This window comes from Amblyomma maculatum, chromosome 10 (assembly GCF_055883805.1).
Source record: "Amblyomma maculatum isolate TAMU_Amacu chromosome 10, ASM5588380v1, whole genome shotgun sequence".
Taxonomy (NCBI): Eukaryota; Metazoa; Arthropoda; class Arachnida; order Ixodida; family Ixodidae; genus Amblyomma; species Amblyomma maculatum.
Genome location: NC_139353.1, coordinates 33251764 through 33274866, shown reverse-complemented (window position 1 = coordinate 33274866; position 23103 = coordinate 33251764).

Below are 23103 nucleotides of genomic sequence, written 5' to 3'. Positions count from 1 at the left end.
AGCTTAGGGTTGGGTCCAAGCCCTGTTCGTCGATGATGTGGGAGAAGTCAGATATAGAGAAGACGAAGGGGTTCGATTCTTTAGGGGAAGGAGGATCGACGGAATAACGTGACAGGCAGTCTCCCTCCTGGTGAATTACCAAGATACTTTGTTGGGCGAGTTGTTACTTATTCATTATTAATTCAAACAGCCGAATGAATTTGGGCACCACGGAGAAGGTATACTGTTGCAAGCGTAGTGCTCAGCGGCCGAGGCTGCCAAACAAGTAGGGTCGGAATTTTCCAATGGCCCAAAGGAGAGCCAGGCACTCTCATTCTGTAATAGAATAGTTCTGAACCGCTGAAGACAGGAGGCTGCTGGCATACGCAATCAGGCAGGATTGGCCGCGTTGTCTGTGCAAGAATGGCACCAATCCCGTGGCCACTGGCGTCGGCGCGATGTTCCATCTTGGCACACGGGTTGAAATGGGCCGACACAAGAGGATTGGCGAGAACAGTGATGAGCCTGCAGAATGCGTTACCCTACTCTGGTCCCCAAGAGAAAAGAACGCTTTCTTCAGTAGGTTGGTGAGAGGGCGAGCGAGGGCTGCGAAGTTCGGGACGAACCGGCGACAATAAGATTACAATCCTATAAAACTTCGGACATCACGGAGTGAACAAGGCGATGAAAAAGCACTGTTAGCGTGGGTCGGGTTACACGCCGGTGGCATTCGCCAAATAGCCATGCACTTTAGGTTCCCGACGACCAAAACAGCCCTTCTTTTCGTTAAGTTGATGTCCGGCACGGCACAAAAGTTTCAAGATGGACGAAAGGCGATAGAGGTGGCTTTCAAATGAGAGCTAGAAAATAATCACGTCATCCAAATAACATAAACAAGTCGTCCACTTGAAGCCGTGGAGTACGGAGTCCATCATGCGTTAAAACGGGAAATGGATGTTAAAAAGTCCAAAAGGCATGACCTTAATTTGGTAAAGTTCATCGGGTGTGACGAAAGCTGTCTTCTCGGGGTCTCGTTCGTCAAGAGATTTGCCAAGCAGCAACGCCGGTCGATGAAGGAAAGTAGCGAGCTACATGGAAACAATCCAAGACATCGTCTATTCACGGAAGCGGGTAGACATCCTTCTTTTTGGTTTTGTTCAGATGTCGATAGTCGACGTAGAAGCGCCAACTGCCGTCTTTCTTTTTAACGAGCATGACAGGAGATGCCGAGGGGCTGTTCAAAGGTTCGATGATATCGTTGACCCGCTGGGTGACTTGGTGCTCCGATGTACAGATCGGGCATTGCCGGGGTCAATGCGATGAGTCACAACTGATGCTTGACCCAGAGAAAGTAAAAAATGTTGATGAAGGGCAACAAAAGGTTGTGAAGGTCATGAGCGTGCTCGACGCTGAGGTTGGAGGCTATCATCTCGAAAATAGTGTCTGTAATGGTGGTGGGGAATGCGGGTGCTTGAAGTTCGCTTGAAGGTAGGCCAGGCGTGAGAGAAGAGACGTTGCAGTCTGTGATAGGGGACAAGTTTGCAGGGGATAATAATTCGGGAAGAATTTGGGGCGGCAGACTGAAATTTAGGACAGGAAGATAGGTGCTATAATTGGTAACGCGGACGATGAAGTGGAGAAGTATGACGTTGCAGTGGAGAAATATCTCGGGTATGAGGCGAGCAACATATTCACCGCCAAGCACAGGCGAGACAGGGGACAGAGGTAGGTAAATTGCAGAATCAGGCGGCAGGCGAGCCAACTCGTTGGAGCGAAGGCGGGGTAAAGACTGATAATCTGAGCAGACAGGAGATCCAAACGAAGGCCACCGGAGCTGTCGATAAGTGCAGAGTGGGCCGTTAAAAAATCAAGGCCGAGGACCACAGTGTGAGGGCACTGGTTGGCCACGGTGAACAAAACAGGGATGCGTTGACCGGCAAGGGTGTCTCGGGCTGGGGCACACGCCAGTAACGGCAGTAGTACTGCCATCGGCAGCACTACGAAGACCTGAAGTCATTTACCTTCACCTTAGCCAAATTTTATTCGACTGCTGCGTATATGACGCCACCTAACTTCAATAATTACTGCTTTAAATGTTTTCGCTATTTGTCGATGAGTCTGGTCCACATACTTAGTATAGCGAGCGTTGTATTGAGGAAAACAAAACACCAGAATAAAATTTTGCTTTATTGAGGAGATTGTGAGTGTGTTCGCAGGCCAACGACTGGAAATGTCAATCTAATTACGCAACGAAGAAAGCAAAATCCACCCGTATTGATCAAGAACACTAGTGTAATAATGCAAACTTAAACTTGGCTAATGTCATGGCTAAATTTATGATTTGTACTGACCTCCCAATAGGGCAAATGGTGCTGTTAATTTGGTGATTTACACAAAGGAATTATTCGTCTCTTTTTACTAAATTAACATTACATGCCGCTGCAAAAACTGGAACCCCGCCCCCCCTCCCCACCCACACTGGTGGTGTTCGTGATGTCTTTTTTTTTTTTTTTTTAATGTGAAAGCCTTACTTGGTTACAGAGAAATTCCCGCGTCCTCGTGATCTGTCCGCGAGAAATCGGGCATATCGGCAAAGTTGTGTCTAAAACACAGAACAGCGCCAGCTACACAGTTACAGGAAAGGGAGACGAGACACAAACAGCGCTGACTTACAGCTGCAAGTTTATTTTTTAGACACTTCGGTAAATATACAGCCCCATCAAGAATATAAGAAGATCAACCGAATCCGGTAAACAGTCGTCAGCACCACAATTCCAACAGGAGAAGGCAGATCATTCTGCTGCCGATAAAAAGCGCCATTATTTACCTATAAGCGCTAAGGAGGGGTGCTGACACAACGCTATTTATGATGCCGGATGTTACAGACACCTAACCAGCGCAGCATGCTCGTGTTGCCCAACTCATAAGTGGAATCTCAGCAGTGAATGCCCAGATGGTCTGAAATTTGTTGCGTCTCATTGTGGTTGTGCTCAAACAATCTCTCATTGAGGCATCTGCCGGTTTGGCCTACATATGTATGCATGAGCGCAAGACAAGGGGATACACGTATGTATGCATGGGCGCAAGACAAGGGGATAGAATACATGACGACCTGAGCTCAGAAAACGAACCGGTGGCGATAATTCATGGTATATCTTATATGCCTGCGACCCATTTCATTAATGAGCTTTTTAAGGCTTGACAAGCAATCCGGAGATGAAAATAAAGCATTTATTCCTACACTTTTTCCTATTTTTAATTTGTGTGAATACCCGTGTGCACAGGGAATCACCGCGATCTTATCCTTATCTCTTATTCTTTTTTCTTTTGCTCACAACAAGGCCTCAGCCACTGAGGATAAGAGGGTCAGTGGGTATCCAGCCTACAAGAATCGGCGCGTCTGGGTTTAACGCTATCTTCCAATTTGAGGTGGCAAGATTGATCGGATGCATTGCTAAAGAATGAATTGATGGTATTGCGCTTAACTTGCGGCGAGTGCGCTGAATCAAATGCAAGAAGATGTGTTGGCCCGAGGCTCAAGGGCCAAGCACATGATTGTGGTTAAAGTATATTCCCAATTCTAAAAACCATATGAAGCCATTAGTTGGCAGTTCATGAGAAACAATCAATGGGCTTATGTGCTGATGTGCATCTGCGAGAGCAATTGGAAAAAGTGTACAAGCGGGGCTTCGAAATGGTATTGCTCTGATGTATTCGAACATTAGGACTTCTGCTGACTTTTATATCAGAAAAGGTCTTGCCAGAAGTCGTCATGAGAATGATGTCAGTATTTTGCAAAACCTCTTGAAGAATTTATATTATCGGCATAATGCAAGAATACAACACAGGTTTCTGTGGTAATTAATTTTCACGACTTACCCTAATTGCGTACAAATTATATCAGGAATTCAATATTCTTTTTTATAAGAGGCATGCTAAAAAACGTCATTGGCCATATATTGATATTTCAGTTGTAGCAGCGGCAAGATATGCTTAAATGTAGACTTTTACCAAGCCTACTGTGAGCAGAAATATCTGTTGTGACTGCAACATATTTTATATATTGAAAAGTTAATGTTTTCTTCGTGCTTCATAGGTCGTTTTTTGCCTGCTTTGTTCATTGTGTTCTGTGTTTGGCTGCGAATTTCATTGCTTAAGCTCTAGTACTCTTGGTGCAGACTTGGCATTCTCTTCACTTGGATCGAATGACCTTGACAGGCTGTGCAAATTGATAGTGCGAGTTAGAAGACAATAAAAATTAAATTTTTCGGGCCTACGCCAGGACTCTATCACCATTCTTCCATGTCCCAGCCAAATGTCACGTCGACGCGTCCTCCATAGGAGCCTATAATTCTCCACGCCGGATAGCACTGACGCCGGATAACGTTGAAAGAAACGACCTTAGCAGGGTAAAGAGAGAACAAAATATCAACGGCATCGCGCGCGTCACATGATTCAAAGGCAGTAAAGATTCATCGAAGCAAACGTTTGTACAGCCTTGCTAAACCGTGCAAAGCAGTGCATAACAGAGTTCTCTCATATACCAAGCCTCAATGCATACTTAAACACCTACCATTTTATCATGTACATTTTCGTTCCACATACCCTGAAAATGAATACGCTGCACGGTCTGTACTAAAGCCATTGAGTGAGTAGCAAAAATTTTGTCATCCGCATCAGCATAATTCAGCAACACTGATGCGCGATGACGTTGTCTGATCATTGAATATCTAAGCGTCCTTTCATTTCTGAGGAGTCAGAAACGACAGATTTGTTCTGCAATGGTGAACTCAGGGGGCCGAAATTTAAAACATCTATAACTATAAATAATTTTCTGAGCCACGGTTTCCGTGCCGTTCCGCAGTGCGGACTACTTTGTAAATGCGCCACAAAAGCTGCGGCACCGCTTCTATTGTTTACAGTCGACTAATTTTGAATTGGTTCTTACGTATTCTTGATTCTTAACGATCACTGGGAAGTCGTTTTTTTGTTTTAGAATCACAAAACGTTATCGGCGGTCAACATTGCTGCTTGCTTATTGACAAAGCTGATGGCTCTTTTTGAACCGCGAAAACGGTCAACCTATGATGCAAAGATGTAATGATTTCATGCCACCACACACTGTGGGATTCCCCGGAAAATTTTGAATATGTGCATGATGACGTTGCTTTGCAGGATGTCACAGGGCGTTACGCGATGTACAAAAAACCTAAAAATAGGTGTGAAATCACGTTAATGTACTGATTATGACAGTGCTTTCCGATTTTTGTAGGAATTGTTTCAACTAACCCCATCCGCGTAAAACAAAAACAAAATGGCTGCAGTCTAACTTTGGTAAACCTACCTAGGCGATGCGAAAGTGTGTTTTGATTACTTCGCTTTGGTAAGACATACATTTATAACTATTAAACTCAAGAGATAATGGAGTTGAGGACACCATCAACTACAAGAGGGAATATGTCATGTGGTATCTGCCGTCAAAGGTGTAAGGTCGAGGTTTAGAGATGTCCTCCATTCTTTGCTATCGCTTTTGAAAGATGGCAATGGCAACGACGTCTCTACTACCGACACGTGATTGACATGCCAGAAAACAAGTTACGAGGCCGCTTTCGACAGAGAAAAGATATTATCTTCATGCTGTATGGCGAACTAGCCGAAAAACTGTGGCGTTGGCAAAACCGCTCATGTCGAAAACCGCAAAGTGTGCACGTTGCATATTTTCAAACTGAAGCTTGCCAATCTGTAGTGAGGAGCAAGTAGACAGAGTGGACATACGCAACCTTCGGCCAGTTCCTACGTTTGATGCGTCGCGTAAGCAATCGGCAGTGTTTGCGCCCAGAAGGGGACCCACTTTCACAAATTCCGGTGGAACAAAAACAGCGTGCAAGTTATCTGCGGCACTGCAGCATTTATGGCGCCGTGTGGTGCTCGATATAGATGCATTGAATGGCTCAAAGGAAGTCATTAAACCATGGTAGAGATTATACCTTTTTGCGCAGTCTTTAGAAGCGTGCGCGATTCGACTTAACAGCTGGCGTTTCTCGGCCAAACCTACCCGCAGGTCTGCTGCTTTGGCATGCGGATCCTCACCATCGATGCCTGACGGATGGGCGTCACACGCGACGACTTCTTCTGGCGAAGTTGACCGCACAAATTGATCGCAGTTTAGGGTGTTATTCACAGACAAGAGACCCGGCCTCAAGCAACATTGATATCAACCAATCGCACTTTACTGTGCTCACCAAAGTGCGAAATTATTAAAAGCCTTGAAGCCATGAGCTGATCTTACAGGTCAAGGTTGATTTGCCTAGCAACCGGATTCACTCCTGAAGGCACTGCTGCTGACTGCAAATTAAGCTATGTCTGTTCAAAAACAATTTTTGCTTATATGGTGCAAATTTGCACGTTTGATTTATTATTTAAAAGTCAATATCTATTATATAGTGCACCTCAGCACTACCAACTTTCTAAAAAAAGAATTGTTTTTCAAAAATAAACTTTCTTTGCGGGTCCTTGTTCTGGAAAAAAAAAAAAAGAACAAGGCATGCCTTTTACTTTCTTACTGCGTATTTTTGGGAACTGTGACATCACGGCGTCATGGGGACGTTCAGTTTTTCTCACTTCATGCCTAATTTTGATGTCATCGCCGATGAAATCCGGTTAGTTTTGACATCATTATATTACTACATAATTATTCTGCTGTTATGTGCTCTGGTTTCTGAACAACACTAGGAATGTTGGAGGTTTCCTGTGATTTCGTGAACTTGCCAGCAGCATTAGCCCGGTCAGTAGATTTCTCGGAAGATAACTGTCAACATCTTTCAGTTCTGTACGCAAATGAAGAAACTGCAACTCATTGAAAAACCTTTCCTTTTTTTTTTAGGTGAGCGATCCGCTTATAGTTATAAAGTAGCTATCGTAATCATTCTTTAAACTTTGATATTTATATTCAAATACCTGTAGCATCTTCTCATTGTTGACCTTTTAAATATATGATTTGACGCAAGTGTACGTCATGTAAAACATGCAATAGGCTTTGATTGCAATGTGAAAGGCCCGAACGCAAAGAGTCTACAGGGTTGCGAAAGGGTTCGAAGCACAATTTGTTAAATCGTGGCCTTGTGTTCGTATATAAGGGAGTGTCCATGTTCTAAAACCTCAAGCGTTCTCTACTGAGGTGAACATGAAGTTATTCTCCGTTATTCTGCTGTGGTGCTTCAATGGTAAGATGCATATAACAGTGATACTACAGGATTGCACTCACGATAATCTTGGATGTGTTAGAAACAAGGAAACAGGGCCGATTTCCTGCTGCGATCCCCCCCTCCCCTCCCCCGTCCAACAAAAGATAAATATTCTCTATTCGTCGCTGCCTGGAAAACGTGCATTAGAGTGTTCGAACATTGCAGACGCAATCACCTTGGGCAAGCCTGCCACAAGAAAGTGATCGCGGGCATCGCTAATATTTTCATTAGTATGGATGGTAAACTATAAGGTAACAGATATACAACAAGTTTCTGATGTGGACGAGCGCCATGCGGCTTCTCCCATGCATGCCATTTCACCCTTCTCTTCGAGGTTCATAAGTCTTCCTGGTGCCGCGACGCTCTCTACAGCATTTAGCAAATCGATTATATCAAAGAAAGGCCTTGCATTTCCTCGGCAATGAGACTAAGATGCGGAATGATGGCTACTTTCGCAAAGTCACTTTATACTAAGATACTATGCGGGTCAAATGCTTTTACTACCAATGTAACTACCGCTACTTTACGCTTCACATGTAGTTTTTAGAGAAGCTTGCCTCACAGATGAGAATATTATAGCTTCTACAAGCGCGTCCACGTATCACCGTCTTGAACACCCACATATGGCTTTCCAGCAACCACCACAGACAGTGATCGTCCGCAAGGTTCATCCATCAATGTATCCCATCTAGCTGTACGTTAGCAAGCGTCGCACTCACCCACCCTACAACGTGCATCCTCCATAAGGAATCTACCCAGAAGTCAAGCAGAAAAGAAGTAGAAAGGAAGCAGCGGAGTCACGTTTCATCTACTGGATCACCACAGCACTGCATTTCTAGCCAAGCAGCCGCTCCTCCCACGGCCACACTCGACGCACCTCTGCGCAGTTTCATCCACAGGAAACTTTTCTCCTGTAAAGAATAACAAGGTCTATTTAATGGTACCCCTCAAAGAGACCATGGAAAATTACCGCCAGCTGTGACATCTTGTTTGCAGTTTCATAATCTCTAGTAGTAAGCTCTAAGCATTTTATGATAACACCCGATGGTTATGTTTGCATATAGGCACCTACCGTCGCAATAAATATCTCCGGCGCTATCTCCGGCCGAGAAGGGTGAAGATGAGTTTGCACAACAAATTTATTCAAATGCGCTACTCCTATGTCAAGCACTTTCACATGATCTCGTATTTTTGCACTCAAACGAAGGGACTTTATTTTTTCGAATCTTTGCAAATTAAAGTTTTCATTATTTTGTTTTATGCAATTGTCTGTAATCTTGGGGCAAACATTTCGAGACTAATGTAAAATCTACACTACCTAAATGCAAATATTGTGGTGGAAGGACAGACAGAGGTCATGCCGGCGAGTATGAGAAATTAAAATGTTTCGCCTTAAAAAACGCTACATGTACCTTTATGATGTTTCATTATTTACTTTGGCTCATTGATAATAACGGTCGTACATTCACGAAAACTTAGAGGGTCCATCAAGTCCATTTGTATGTTTGCCGAAAGCAACCATATAGTTCTATATGGGACAATAAGGTGTATCAATCCGTAGGCAAGAACGCATAGCGCCAGTGCCCAAAGCTCAAAACACATTTGGGAAGCTGTAAGGCTGCGGTAAACGGCAGCATTGTTGTTTGTTTATTAAGCTTCCAGGAGTATTCCGCGATGCGTTGACATGGCGGTTGGGCTTCGCTCTTCAAAGCCAGGGCTGCAGCGATTTTTTCCTATTTCGTTCACTTCAGGCCCACACCGCGCCCCGAGTCCGCTTGAGAATGCGGGATTTAATTAGCTTTATTTCACACCTCCAGCGTCGGGTAGACACGACAGCAGGAGTACTTCCTTCTGCCTAACAGAAAGGATGTACTTCCAAGAAATACTCTGCAGTACGGCTTCCTCAACGGTCGCCCTTTTGGGTCGTTAGCGAATGAACGCGACTATTAATGGAGTCGTTCAGAAACCGGTGTCGCGAAGACGCCACAGCAGCCAAAGCTCCCCTTGGCCCGGGGAACAGGAAGCGCTTCCCAGAACACTTGGCAGTAGAGATTAATCTATGGTCTCTTGCGCGCCTAACCAGGGACGTACCTCTTAATAGAGCCGCTTCACGCTTTACTTGAAACGTACGCGTGATCAAGCCGTTGGCAGGAAGAGGGTATGTTACACATACAGAAAGCTAAGGGCCCTCAAAATGATTGATGCTGAGGAAATGAGATAGCAGTATTCTCTGTGTTCACCATCTTCTATCGATTTGCAATCTAGTGCGCGCATGGTACACTACGACCAGTATCCTTAACTGCAACGTCCGTAAGCAACCCCAATCACTTCATATGTTCTAGTAACTACCACCAGTCACCTGTTTCTCACAAATTAGCAATCTCCTATGGTTACTCTGAGGATTTTCACAGACGTGAACATCACCGATGCCATAGTTGTTGCCCTATTCGCTCTACCGGAGATATTACAATAAAAACGAAAGTGTCAAACCACCTAAAGCTGGTGCGAGCGTTGATTTCGTGACGAAAGATATTCCTTCGCGAGCTTGCCTCTGAAAAACACTTGTTAATTCTCTAAGGTCAACTAAAATGTGTCAGGCTGCCGAGGGCGCTTAAAAGGTCGAGGAAGCAGAGCAACACACATGATTATTATCCATTAGCTATGTTCATGGAAATGAGATATCGGGTTCCAACTTCGTGACAAGGGTTCTATGACATGAACCCCTGCTGTTTCGGTTCACATGTCAAATATATATTTTCGTACTTTTTATTAATATTGCGGTGTTGATAAATCATTCCCTTGAAGTAATTCCGCTACCTTTGCCAAGAGGATGAATGTATTCATGTATTCAAGGTTTTTCATCAAAGCGGGCATCCCATCATGCAATCTTTAATGCTGGGAATTTCAAACAAAAGAAACTACATATGAAGTCCGTTTTCATTGCCGCCATAGTAGCGTCATTTACGACGTTTATAATTTTTGTTGCCGGCCAGCGAAGCATGTTTTGTCGTGAATTGCGGATGAAACTTCGCACTCAATTAGCCAGTTTTACCCATGTGAAGTTCTAGTTCAAAATTGCGCTCAGTAAATTATCTTCCCTGATATTACTAACGCGCATGGATGCTTTCACCAGTTGCCACGATGTGTATGGCGATGCCATTCAATCGAGGGTTTCTATGCACTGGTGTCAAAGTCAGGAATGTTTTCAGTTCTTGAACGCTCCTACTGCCAGTAGAAACCTAGTTTCGCGAAGATGGTATGCGTCGGCACTGAGAACGAAAATTGAAGACCGATCAAAACAACAAAGCAAAGCACGGTTCAAGAACGCTTCGGTTTCTGCTATTTATCGGTTCATCCCGTCTGCGGCGTTGTTAGCGCTATCACGTTGTCTTCTGTTACACGGCCTTCATGTAGGTAAACAATTTCCGCTTTTGTTTCAGGTAGAGGCCCTGCGGAAGGTAGGTTTAGGATTGAGAATAGGTAACGGGCCCTCTCATATATCAAACCTTCGGTGGGTACCGGGTTAAGGAGGACACAGCTCAGTCAGAGGGCATAGTGATAACCCCAGGAACGTTGTCTAGTGGCGTTTAATAATTTGGGGAAGTCCAAGGCTATGTGAACAATATTTGAAAACAGCGGTCCCTGCTAAAAGAAGCGATAGAGTCAACGGTTGCAGGAGACCATTGGCTATCTAGGTGACAATTGCAGGAGGCAAGATCGCCAGCAGTAGGAAATGGTAGCAGGAGTCAAAATTGCTTGCATGTGACTCCTCTCAAACTTTTAAGAGCGCGCGAGCTACGTGCTATCATTTTGGTCCGTGAGGAAAGCAGGTACCTAAAATGATGGGCATTCTACTTAAGGCAAGACAAGCAGCGGCGATTGTGTGCGAACCGTAACATATCCAGAAAAGATGGAAACTGCAGACTAAAGTAGGCAGCGCTTTCTTCCTTTAAATCAAAACTAATGTTAGGGCTGGGCGGGTAAATTAATGACAAGGCGACAGGTTGGTAACTCAAAGTTCGTATTATTTTTTCATGACAGCTAATAGCATACTTCGTGGATAAAGGAAATCGTTTGCCAAAATGCTAGCCACAAGTGCGCTTCTTTGAAGAAAAGGCTGCAATGACCGGTATGCACGCATGAGTCATTGCATGGCAAAACAAGTTTCTCACACTATGTTATGGAAAATTTTGACTTGCTTCCTGGCAAGAGCTAGATTCGGAAGCAGTGGTTACTGATGGTTACAGGCTGGGGAGCTCACAGGATTTACAAACAGGCAGGCCGGTTGCACCTAGAAACTGGAAACAGCAGAGGCTTAGCGATGTGCGGAAGACAGTCTTCCATGGTTGCGGTAGTTAAGGCATTGCGTTAGTTCAATCTGGCTTCCGCGTTCACTGGTTTCAAATGCACCCATGCTCAGGGAGGAAGGCGATCTCGCAACTGCACTCCGCCTCCGTTTAGTATAGGAGGTTTGCTAGTGGCGGCTGGGGAGCAGGCGTAGAAGATTGATGACGTGGTGCTGCTACCAGTATCGACTGATAGGGCGGTTCTTCTAATATCCGCCTTTGAACTTCTGCTCCTCACCTTGTCTTTTTCCTCGGCTTAGCATGTGCTGATAGCAGTGCACCTACAAACCTTTGGTGAGAAGCTGAATGCTGAATACCCGCGAAAACGTTCGTTAATATCACCTATGGACACCAAAGAAAAAGACATACTTTACAAAATGATTTAAATATCCCCCTCTGTTCCTCTCTCTGAACCTAAGCCTGTAGTCCTTACACAGCAGCCAAAATGTCTTTCCGCATTTTAAGTTAATAAACATTGTCCGATGCAAGTGAACTTCTAGAATTCGCCCCGCTGCCCTTTCTTCCTCAATGTGGTTTGCTTTATATTTTACTTCTAATTCCACTTATGTTTATTTAAGGCTTTAAGAGATTCTTGTTTCACGCCTTTAGGCACGAGTTAGGTGCGTCCGCATTGAATCCCTCGTTCATCAATTTCTCCACTGTCTTTCTCTGAGCCTCACGGCAGCAGACCCATTATACTCAGACGGCGCATCTGAGAAGGGAAGCGAATCCACCGAAACTGTTAGATGCGGAATCAGCCACGCTAATCTTAGATTAGGCAGGATCAGGCTTGTTTAAAGTGGCCTTTCGCGTAATTTGGTTGACTGGGAATGTATGCTATATATGCACGCCATTCGAAAAATATACGAAAGCCTGTCTTACTATATCTAGTGTTTACGGCCTTACCAAGTCAAATCGGCCGTTATCTTTTGCACCTGTATTAGGTTTAGCCCGCCACGTAGTAGCAAGACAGATGAAAGTATTCTTTCTTTAATTTCAGGCCTCACAGCATTCGCAGTGTCCGATGCATTGATCTTCATGCCGTGGTCGATAATATTCGTTTCTCTTCCACAAGTAGTGAAGAAGCTCTTCAGATCTTATTGTAGTTGATTTTGCCGGATTCGGTAAAGAAACTGGCCTCGTACTCAAAGCTGTTTATTTTGCAGATGTGGCCCCCGGTGGTGTAGATGGAATGGTGAATGCAGAATCAGCGCCTAATGGTAATTTACAGAAGGGATCGTTCCATATTACGTACTCAAAGCTGTTTATTTTGCAGGTGTGGCCCCCGGTGGTGGAGATGGATTGGTGAATGCAGAATCAGCGCCTAATGGTAATTTACAGAAGGGATCGTTCCATATTAATGCAAACAGTGCAGTCTTTTTTGTTTGAATGTTTCGTTAAAAGCGCTGGAGTAGTCCAAAAGTGCCAATTCACTACTTACAAATTTTTCTCGCAATGTGATAAGGGCCTCAAGGACACTTTAAACAGATATGTGAGCAAAGTCGAAACTCGGTAATGGTTTTTGCCACTGAAGCAACGTGAGGGTGGCGACGTAGGGGTTGTGTTACCGCCGGGGTGGCGCAGTGGTTACGGCGCTCGACTACTGTTCCCAAGGACGCGGGATCGAATCTCGGCCTCGGCGGCAGCTTTTCGATGGAGGCGAAAAGCAAGGCGCCCGTGTGCTGTGCGATGTCAGTGCACGTTAAAGAACCCCAGGTGGTCGAAATTACCGGAGTCCTTCACTACGGCGTCTCTCATAGCCTCACAAGAACAAACATCAATGCATACTATTTATTCCTAGATCATGCGGCAACACTGCCGGAAACAATTTCAAAACGCGAAAGGAATGTTACGAAAAATGCATCCGTAAGTTCTGAATACCTTTGATATGAATATCTTTGAATAGCTATGATATGAATAGTCATAGCGAAAAAGGTGAGCGCTCGTAACGGTTGAGAGGCGGTGTATTATTCGTTTCTTTCATTGCATTATGGCAAATTATTTATGGCAAATTATTTGCCATAATGAGCCAAAGATCCTGCAGCAGTAAAATGTAAGTAAAGGTACTTCATCCTCTTTTTCATTTAATTGCAATAAAAATATTCGTGTAAAACAAACGGAAACATGTGGTCACTCTGAACTAGAGGTAGTAAAATGGTAATGATCTACAACCACAAAACAACTGTCATGGTTTCCATTGAGAATCGACGCAGCTGCCCTAAGCTCGCACTAAAGTTACAATTTGTAGTTACAAACGAAGACAACACCACCTGTCTACACTTGTAGATTTCTCTGACAAGCAAAAAATGTAGGTTTCGTTGAAGGTTAAGCAGAACCTTATAGATGGCGCGCAAATCTAGGGCCGCGATACTGGCGGCTGGTTTAATAAGAATACCCGAGAGTGAAACTCGCTGTGTCGTCTGCTCTCCACGTGTTACCCCGAAGCCCTCGAATCGTGAATTCGCTTTCCCACGGCGCTTGCATTGATACATGAACACATTCTTTGGCACTTAACGGTAAAATACATTTCGGGACACTTGTATATGAAGTTTTTCTTTTAATAAATGCAAAAACGCTAAAAATGAGCATTGAAGATTGTTCTATTCGTCCAGGCTCGGCATGCAACGCCTCGAGCGAGCAGTATTCGAGCTTCTTTCTTTTAAAATGCCAAAACTTAATACAGTTTTACATATCGGTGTGAAAGCTTTTGAAGCAATATCACCATGAAGAAATATGTAGGTAAATGGGTAACCCTTTAACTGTTCACTTGTCTGGTCCTGTATTCCATAGCGATCTTACGCCTAATCATTCTTCTATAACATAAGTCTTAAGCACCAACTAAAGATGGATCTGGTGGGTGGTAGTAGGAGCCTTAATTAACGAAACACTGCGCTCCGGGCCTGTGGTACATACATTTAATGGCGTGTAAGATGCTTGCTGGTGTTCCTATGAGAAATGGTTTAGGAGCATCTACGAAGCGAATAGACTTTATGAACTGTTAGTGAGGGTTGTATGAGATTGACCTTCGAAATATCTTTCTATTCCTGGGCTGCTAATTTTGTGGAGGATGCTGTACACATGAGAATGTTTTGTTAAGCCTGCAGATAGCATTGCTGTGCGGTGTCCTGAGAAACAGGGCTGGACCTGTATCGTTATCCGTTATGAGGTGACGCGCATAGAGAAATAGAAAGGTAGGGACCTAGGAGAGAGAAGCAAACGCGTCAGGCAGAAAGTTTAAGAGCAGTGTAGGGATGAAGCAACAAGCGGGGTGGCGCTTAGCTTCAGCCGTCTGAAGCGTGGCTCGCTTCAGGCGTTTTTCAGGGCGATTCGTCGGCGTCGATGGCAGGGGAGCGCGTTTTCTTTTTACTTTTTCGTCGTTGGAGAGGACGTCTTCGTGAAAACGCCAGGTGCTGTTTATATGTATGCTGTTTTATACTGTTTTATAGGCTGCTGTTTTATGTATATATGGCGTGTAATCAGCAATAAACCTCAGTTGCGAGTTAGCGCTTGTCAGCATGGCCCTTTCTGTCCTTGTGTTTTTCGCGCTATTTTTTACATCATTTAGGTGCTGACGGAACAGATGAAAACAGCAACGCCGCTCAGCGACCGGGAGAGGGCAGTGGCAGATGGGGAATGAGAGTCGGGGCGGCCGTCATTTGATTCTGGGCAAAGCCACACCGGTTGGGGAGATGCGCTAGTGAGCACTTTGCGTGCGACAGTAGGGATCCATCAGCTGGCATCAATTAGTTTCCTACTGATCGTTGTGTTTTCAGCATGGAACGGTGGGCTTTCAACTAAAGACTTATCGCTGAAGTAGAAAGGCGACAGATACTGTGGGATAACCGCCGCAACTATAATAAATATATCCCCCATGAGGAGCAGGCATGAAAGGCCGTAGCAACACTACTGAGAGCGCGAACGCTTTGTCTCCCATGAATTACCCTATCCTTCTAACCTATTAGGTCCCCTCAGACTCCACACTTGTGCTATGGATTCCGCAATTAGAACCTTAACTGTTTGAAGTGATGCTTTTATAAGCATTTTTTGAGTACCGTCGTCACCATACCACTGGGCAAATGGACGCAGACAGGGAAAGCAGAAACTGAAGCTCACGAAAAGGCAGCAGGTTAGAGAAAAGAAATACATGCACTATAAAATAGTGAAACGGAAAAGGCTCGAGTGTTCAGCATAGGGTAGTAGTGTGAAAAGCAAACGCTACATCGCTAAATGCCTATCGAAGGTGGCTGCTCAATAAAAGCAGACATGGCAATGGAAGGAAAAAGGCCTCCGTGGAAGGGACCCGTCCGGAGAAAAGTGCATCTGAGTCGCACCCCGCACTTTATCGGGGTAGCAGTTGTGTGGCATATTTAGGCCGTGGTACAACAAGTTTTCTGCAGGAGTAAGAGCTCGATGAAGGCTACGGTGGACAGTCGCTGGGACCACGTGCAGATATCTGGGCTGAGCTCAAGGTCTCTTAATGACCTTCTAGCCTTTCCATCGGACCTCAGACGCATCCCTTGAGCTATATGGTTTCTGAATTTTGAATTCATAACTTTTAGAAGTGATGCCTATGTTTGATTTTTTGGCAGATATGGTCCAGAAAAAAAAAAGAGAGAAAATCACAGCTTGGGAAGCTCGCGGCGACAGCGAAAACCAGTTTCCGCACTGCTGAGCAGCAGTAAAACGGTAATCGGCTACTGATCATGCGGTTGTTAATCCTACGACCCCGGCGCGGCCATTTCGCACGAGGTGCATTTCGCAGGTTAAAAAACGCTCCATACAGGTACCGCTTTATGCGTAATTATCAATGTCGAAATGTTAGCTCGCAGATTATAAACGAGTCCATACAGCCAGCGTGCCATTAAAGACAAGGTCGAAGAGGTTCAGCGATTCCTTCCACGGCTCTCATTACGTTTCATATATTATAAACGGTCCTCATCTGTCATAACCAGGAGTTAGTAACTTGGCAAACATCTGTGAATTCTCGAATCAGATGTCTCATTTGTCTTAGTAAATAACTGAGAACAGTGTCACCTAAAGCTGGATATTGTGTGTGAAACTCAACAACATAAGCCGGTGCCTCCGAAATTCTGGCTCGTCTACTATTCCAATCAAACGGCGAAACCAAGGTATCAGAGAGTCTGTGTGCAAAGTTCTCAGAGCCAAATGTCGTGACCGTAATCTATAAGTTTTAGTTTTATTTTTTTACTCCTTTCTTCGGTAGCCTTTCTACATGGGAAAGTTGAGGAAATATTTTCGTAATGAAATTTCGTAATGTTAATGCATGACGTGTACTTAGTGCACGAAACTGTGCCTTAAACCCAATATGTGAGCGCATGAATGAAAGAATGAAATAGTTTTTTTTTCTTCTTGCAGCCAAATCACCCTGCTTGCATCAAGAGGAAGGAAAAGAAGGTGACACCAAAGGCTACACATACTATCCTAAATACGATTATTGCGGACGCGAAAAGTACGCCGCTGATGCCGAGTACTGGCCGGCAAAAAACAGATTTCATACTTCCGTCGAATGCCAACAACACTACGCTCCGCAAGAAAGAATACCGTAAATGCAGTTGTTTGGACACAGCACGTACTTTTTTGAAGTAAACAGAGATTATTTTGGATATAATACAGGAAACGTGAGGTATTTCGATACACACACACTATTCAAGACAAATTTTAGAGTAGTAGGTTATGAGAAAATTTCAAGCCCTAATATATATGCATGTTTACCTTGCCACTCTCAATTACTGCACGGCAATAAACACTGCAACTATTGACACTGTAACGTAATACTTCAATTTCAGATAAGCAATAAACACTGAGACCCACAGTAACGGATTTAATTGTTACTTATGCAAGAATAGGGCTGTTTTCACTGCTAAATGTATTCTCAGCTGGCAACATGTGAATATTGATGCTATCGCAGGCTGTACTTCTATAGGAGGGTGAGCTGCTGGTTCTACAACGTACTCATCAGACCACAAAAATTAATGTGGCCTGTCCGATCAGAGTGCGGCTGAACAGGCTTCATAGAAGAAGACAGAGGTGCAATGTCTTTAGTTATGTGATGAACTTAGAAGCAGGCCTGCAAATGTGAGCACAACAGTCTCAATACCTGACGCTTTAAGTCAATGCATATCCATCTCGCGAAAGATGCTAAAGGCATATATTACACAAAAGCGGACATCCTAACTCGCCAGACAATATGTAACGCAATGCGCATGGTTGGAGTTAAGGTTTTTGCTTCTCCTTTACGTACCATCTTCCTTTAAAATTCCACATTTTTCAAACCAGTTATGCGTGCCCTCCTTGCCTTCGCTGTAGCAAGTCCAGTAAAACATTTTTGTTACTAAATTGGGCAAACTATGCTACTAGATAGAAAGACCTAGCAAACCAGAATATGGGGTATTACACCCCTGTGTTATACAGGACTCCGTTGTATTGCTGGCCGAATATGTTAGAAAGGATGGTATAGCAGCACCACCTTTTGTTCACCTACTGTGCCTAAGCCGGATGAAAAAGAGTCAGATCGCCAGAGGCGAGAAAATAACAACAACAATAAAGAAACAGGCTCCAGGTTTCCAGAGGCAAATAGAATGTAAACTTTCTCAGGACCTGTCTCCTTCTATGCTCTATATTTAATGATCCGGAAGGAATTCCTGTGCATTTTGTTCGAAAGCTGAGGCATAGCCCACCATGGAGTCCGGTCAATACGTCAGGTTCAGGGGAACCACGTCAGCTCGGGAAACCTATCTGTGCTGGTGCTGCTCAAGTTCAGTTCTTTCGTTATGGTGTATACCAAGAAAACTTGTTACTTTTGTAGAAGTCTACGTCTCAAAGTGTCGAAATCCTCGCAGCATTTACGCGTCATTTCATTTACTCCTTCTACAAACCAATTGGTAGCCGAAATCTTGGAGCAATTCCCATCAGGCTAATAGTTGACCTCATAGGCTTAAGGCGGCACTGCTTCAGCGCAGTGCAGTATTGGAGCGCATCTGGTTTTATCATTTAAAAAACTTGGCGACCGCCACCTCTGTGAACTTCTTGGCAAGGCACAGCTTGTCAGCGCAGAGATTGATCGTGGCTTCCATTCTTCTCAAATTGATAATGTTACGGATTGAATGTGTTTATTCAAAGGTGATGGAAGCAGATGATGAAGGAAGGCCTCGAGGCAGAACCGGCAGCCAGGCCACGTCCTTCGCTTTTCGTTCTCTTCTAACAGCACAGTCGCTACCACTTCTTTCACAGCAGTTGCTGCATAGCTCGTAACAATTTCCCTCGTTGCAGACGGAGCTCGTCCTCGAGCAAGTCAGGTTGTACGACGCACGTAACGCTTAAAACGAGCCACATGGGCTACTTGAATGGTTTTAGAGCAGCGATTGTGTGAGAGGGATGTAACTTTGGCGATCACATAGTTCACTTCGCTTAAGCGATTAACCACGACGAAGGGGCCAGAGTACCTGAACAAAAACTTCCGGTGCAAGCTGCTCTTGCATAACGGCGTCCAAAGCCAAACGAAATCTCCAGGAGCAGATGTGACCTCAATATGGCGCTTGTCATAGTGAGTTTTTAACTGGAGCTGTGAGGACAAAGTGCGCAAGCGGGCCAGGCGACGAGCGTCCTCAGCAAGACCTACCACCTGAAACACAGAAGGATGGTCGTGAGGTGAGAAGGGGAACATGGTGTCTAAAAACTTGCGGGGTACCCTGACATAGCGCAAATAGAAGTTGGAATGCCCGGTAATCTCATACTTAGCGATGTTGTACGCGTATGTCACTAATGGCAACATGGTGTCCCATTTCCGGCAGTCCAATGCGTCATATATGGACAGTCATCGTAAAGCAGCGCGAAACGCAAGACGGAGATGAACTGGAGACGACACAAGCGATCGTGCTGTCTCCCATTCCTCTCCGTCTTGCGTTTCGCGCTGCTTTACGGTGACCATTCCAACTTTGTCAGTTTCCTGTTCTCGTGAATATATGAACAGCATTCGTAAGGGTGTGGTTTGGGCGCTCAGTAAAACCATTGGTCTATGTATGGTGAGGTGTGGAGTGGCGGTATTTGGAATCGTGAGCCGAAGTAACTCCACTACAATGTCAGCAGTGAACTCCCGTCCAGGTTCACTGATGATAATACGGGGAGAAGCCTGATGGAGAACAATCGAGTGCAGCATAAATAACGACACATCACTTGCCTTGCCGGATGAGAGCGCTGCAGTCTCATCATTCCTTGTCAAATAATCCCCACCGACTGTAATCCAGCTGCCTTCATCTGAAGGCTTGGGAAATAGGTTAGTCAAGTCGATGCCAACGTTTTGAAAAGACGCCGATTGTGGCTTTACCGGTTGCAGAAGACTTGCAGGAAAAGTGGTGCGATACTTGAGGCGCTTGGCCACAACTGGAGACGTATTATTTTGTGGTCTTATACATTTTCGACCACTAAAAGCGCTGGCGAAGTCTGCAATGTACGGGAGAACCCAAGATAACCTGATGTGATGCCGTCGCACATGGCGTGAAGCATATAGTTGCAGGAATTTGCTGACAGACCAAAAAGCACGGATGCACCATCAGCCACGTAATTCATATTGTACAGGAGTCTATCTTTAAAGATGACGGCGTAGAACGTGCTCCTGTGTAGGCCGCAGCAACAAATGATTGCAACCTGAGGTCATTTTGCTGCACTTGACGGAAGGTCTGTCTGTTTGGAAATGGCGTAGAAAGCGAGGACAAACATTTCTCCAAGTCTACTTCTTCGGTAGTTATTGACAACAGATGGCGTGATAAACAGTCAGCACCACTATGGTGGCGACCACTTTTGAAAGTGGGACAAGTCATATTCCTGCAAGCGTAACGCCCAACGCGCCAGACGACTAGATGGATCACGTGGGCTAAAAGCGAGCCAGAATATAAATAATGATGATAGGTGACGATCGTAAATGAACGTCCATATAGGTAATATAGCAGCTTGTGGACTGCGAAGACAACTAGGCATTCTAGTTAAGTTTCGGTGTAAATACTCTCTGACTTCCTTAACGTCCATGCTGGCATACGCAATTGCGTGCTGGTCACGGCTTTGAATCTGTACTAGTACAGCCCCAACACCGACGTCCCTAGTGTCAGTGTGAATCTCCGTGGCAGCGGAATACGAATCCGCTTGAATGTGTCACACACAAACTACTTCTTACATAAAATAGGTACAGCCAGCAGCCGTTTGTGCTCTGCATGTAATGTGCGAAGATTTGGAACATTTGGTAACCTCCTGTGAACGGTTTACTGCAAAGCGCAGGACACTGAGTAATAATTTAGGCTTAGCTAAAGACACAACCTTGTGCCTTGAACATGTCCTGGGTCTCTGGTGTGAGGGTTCGTCGGCAGCGCGAGCTATAAATGCCTTATTACCTTTTCTCAAGGACACAGGGTTCATCGAGACCCTTTAAAACTCATCTCTGTGTGATTATGTGTGTGTGTGAAAGTGTGCGACAGATTCTTTTTTTTTCATACATTTTCCGCTCCCACACAAACTTGTCACCCTCATCCCTCACCCCTCATCAGGAGTAGCATGCTAGGCTCACCATCAGACAGACATCTCCTGTTGCCATTACATATATATATCTTTCCCGTCGCAGTGGCAGGATCAAAGTGGCTCAAAAGGGATCCCTAGGTCAAAGCAAATTTCAGCGGGTTGCAGGCTGAATAAGAATCAGATGTCCAAAGAAACTGCTCTTCCTTGCACAGAAGGGCAGTTAGGGGATATGCGAGGTGGGCTAAGCCAGGGATAAAGGGGCGGAAATACGACAACAGTCCAAGAAAACTCAGAGGGGTATTGTACGTGACTTTTCAAGTTGTCTAACTGCAGCAAGCATATACGGATCACGTCGAATACAATCCTTGACAAGAATGTCCTGTTTTCCGAAGTGGCAGTTTCAGCTTAAGCTGAGTCCAGCCTTGCTGGTGGAGTCCAGGACTATTCCAAGGCGTTCATTATGTTCTTCCAATGTCTTGCCAAAGACAATAACTTCATCTAAATAGCTCATATAAATATCCCATTTGAGGCCATGAAGAACCCTATTCATCAAATGCTTGAACGTGCATTACACTTACATTACATTGGAGGTGCATTATACCAGCCGAACGGCATTACGTTAAAACAAGCTGTCAGGATGTCAGGAATCACGAAGGCAGACGTTTCGCTTTCGCACGGACGCATCGGTGTTTGCCAGCACCCGGAGCGGAGATTAACAGACGAAAAGTATGACGCCGAGCGCAGACAGTGGACAGCGTCATCAATGCGCGGCAGTGGGTGCAAGCCCTTTTGCGACCGCCTTCAAGCGACGATAATCGACGCAAAATCGTCATAAATTATTCTTCCTCACCCGTATTACGGGCGCGGCCCAAAGACTCGTCCACTACCGAATCAACTTTCTGCAGCATCTCTTAGACTTGATCATGAATACTTTTGCGCTCGGCTGTAGAGACTCGATGCGGTTTCTGATGGATGGGATTGATATTCATCATGTTAATTGAATGTTGCATGCGGGGGTCTGGTACAGCAGACATCCTGTCCTGGCAAAGTAACACACAGAAGCACAAAACGCGAGAACATCCTGCAGTACATTTCAATAGGTAGAGGGTAGCAGTTGCTGATCATCCCTCCTCACTCATTAGAATAATCAGGAGCCTTGGGAGAAGTTGGGGGCAACCAGAAATGGTTGAGATAGGTTCGGGATAACAGCTTTCAAATCTTGTGAGTTCAGAGCCATCCGACAAGCGGACAGGCTGTGTGGATAGGTACAGGGCCCACAGGTTCGCACAACCATCTTTTGCATTCGCAACAGTATGAGAACTAACACATTTTTCTTGAACACACTGCAGGTGTCAAGTTCAATTATAAGTTGGCAATGCCCCAATGAAATTCCGAAATACTGCGCGGGGACAAAATAGGCTGTCTGAGCTGGCAAGAGAGCATCTTGCATGAGAAGAAAATCGTCACGACTCGGCGATGGATATTCTACTTAGGCTAACAGCATGTTTCGTCGCGCTGAAATTTCACCGGCTGCAGTGTTGAGTGTTGCGAAACACTTCCGCAAAAGGTCGATGCCCAGAATGACGTCATGTGTGACACAATGTAACACAACAATTTTGGTCCTCTAACTTGTGCCACCCATTTAAACACAGGCCGAGCAATGTCTAACAGGAGCTCAATTTTCGCCCCAATGCCCAAAAATTGGTCGCTCGGTCACACGGAAAAATAGTATTCTGGCCGAGATGCTTTCTAATTGAGTTTCGTCACAGACAGAGCGGAACCTGTGTCTGCCAAAGCAATTGTACATTGTTCACACGCACACACACATTTTTTCTCCAACATGACAATAGCAAGAGGCATAGGAGAAGTTTACCGGCCGACAATCGTACCTCCATCGGTCGCACCAGCTAACTTCGCATGGGTGGCGGAATGGGGCTGCGACGAGGCGGCGGTGAACGTCACGGCCGGATAAAAGACAAGTCATGCTGCGCTCGGAGGCAGGGGAATCA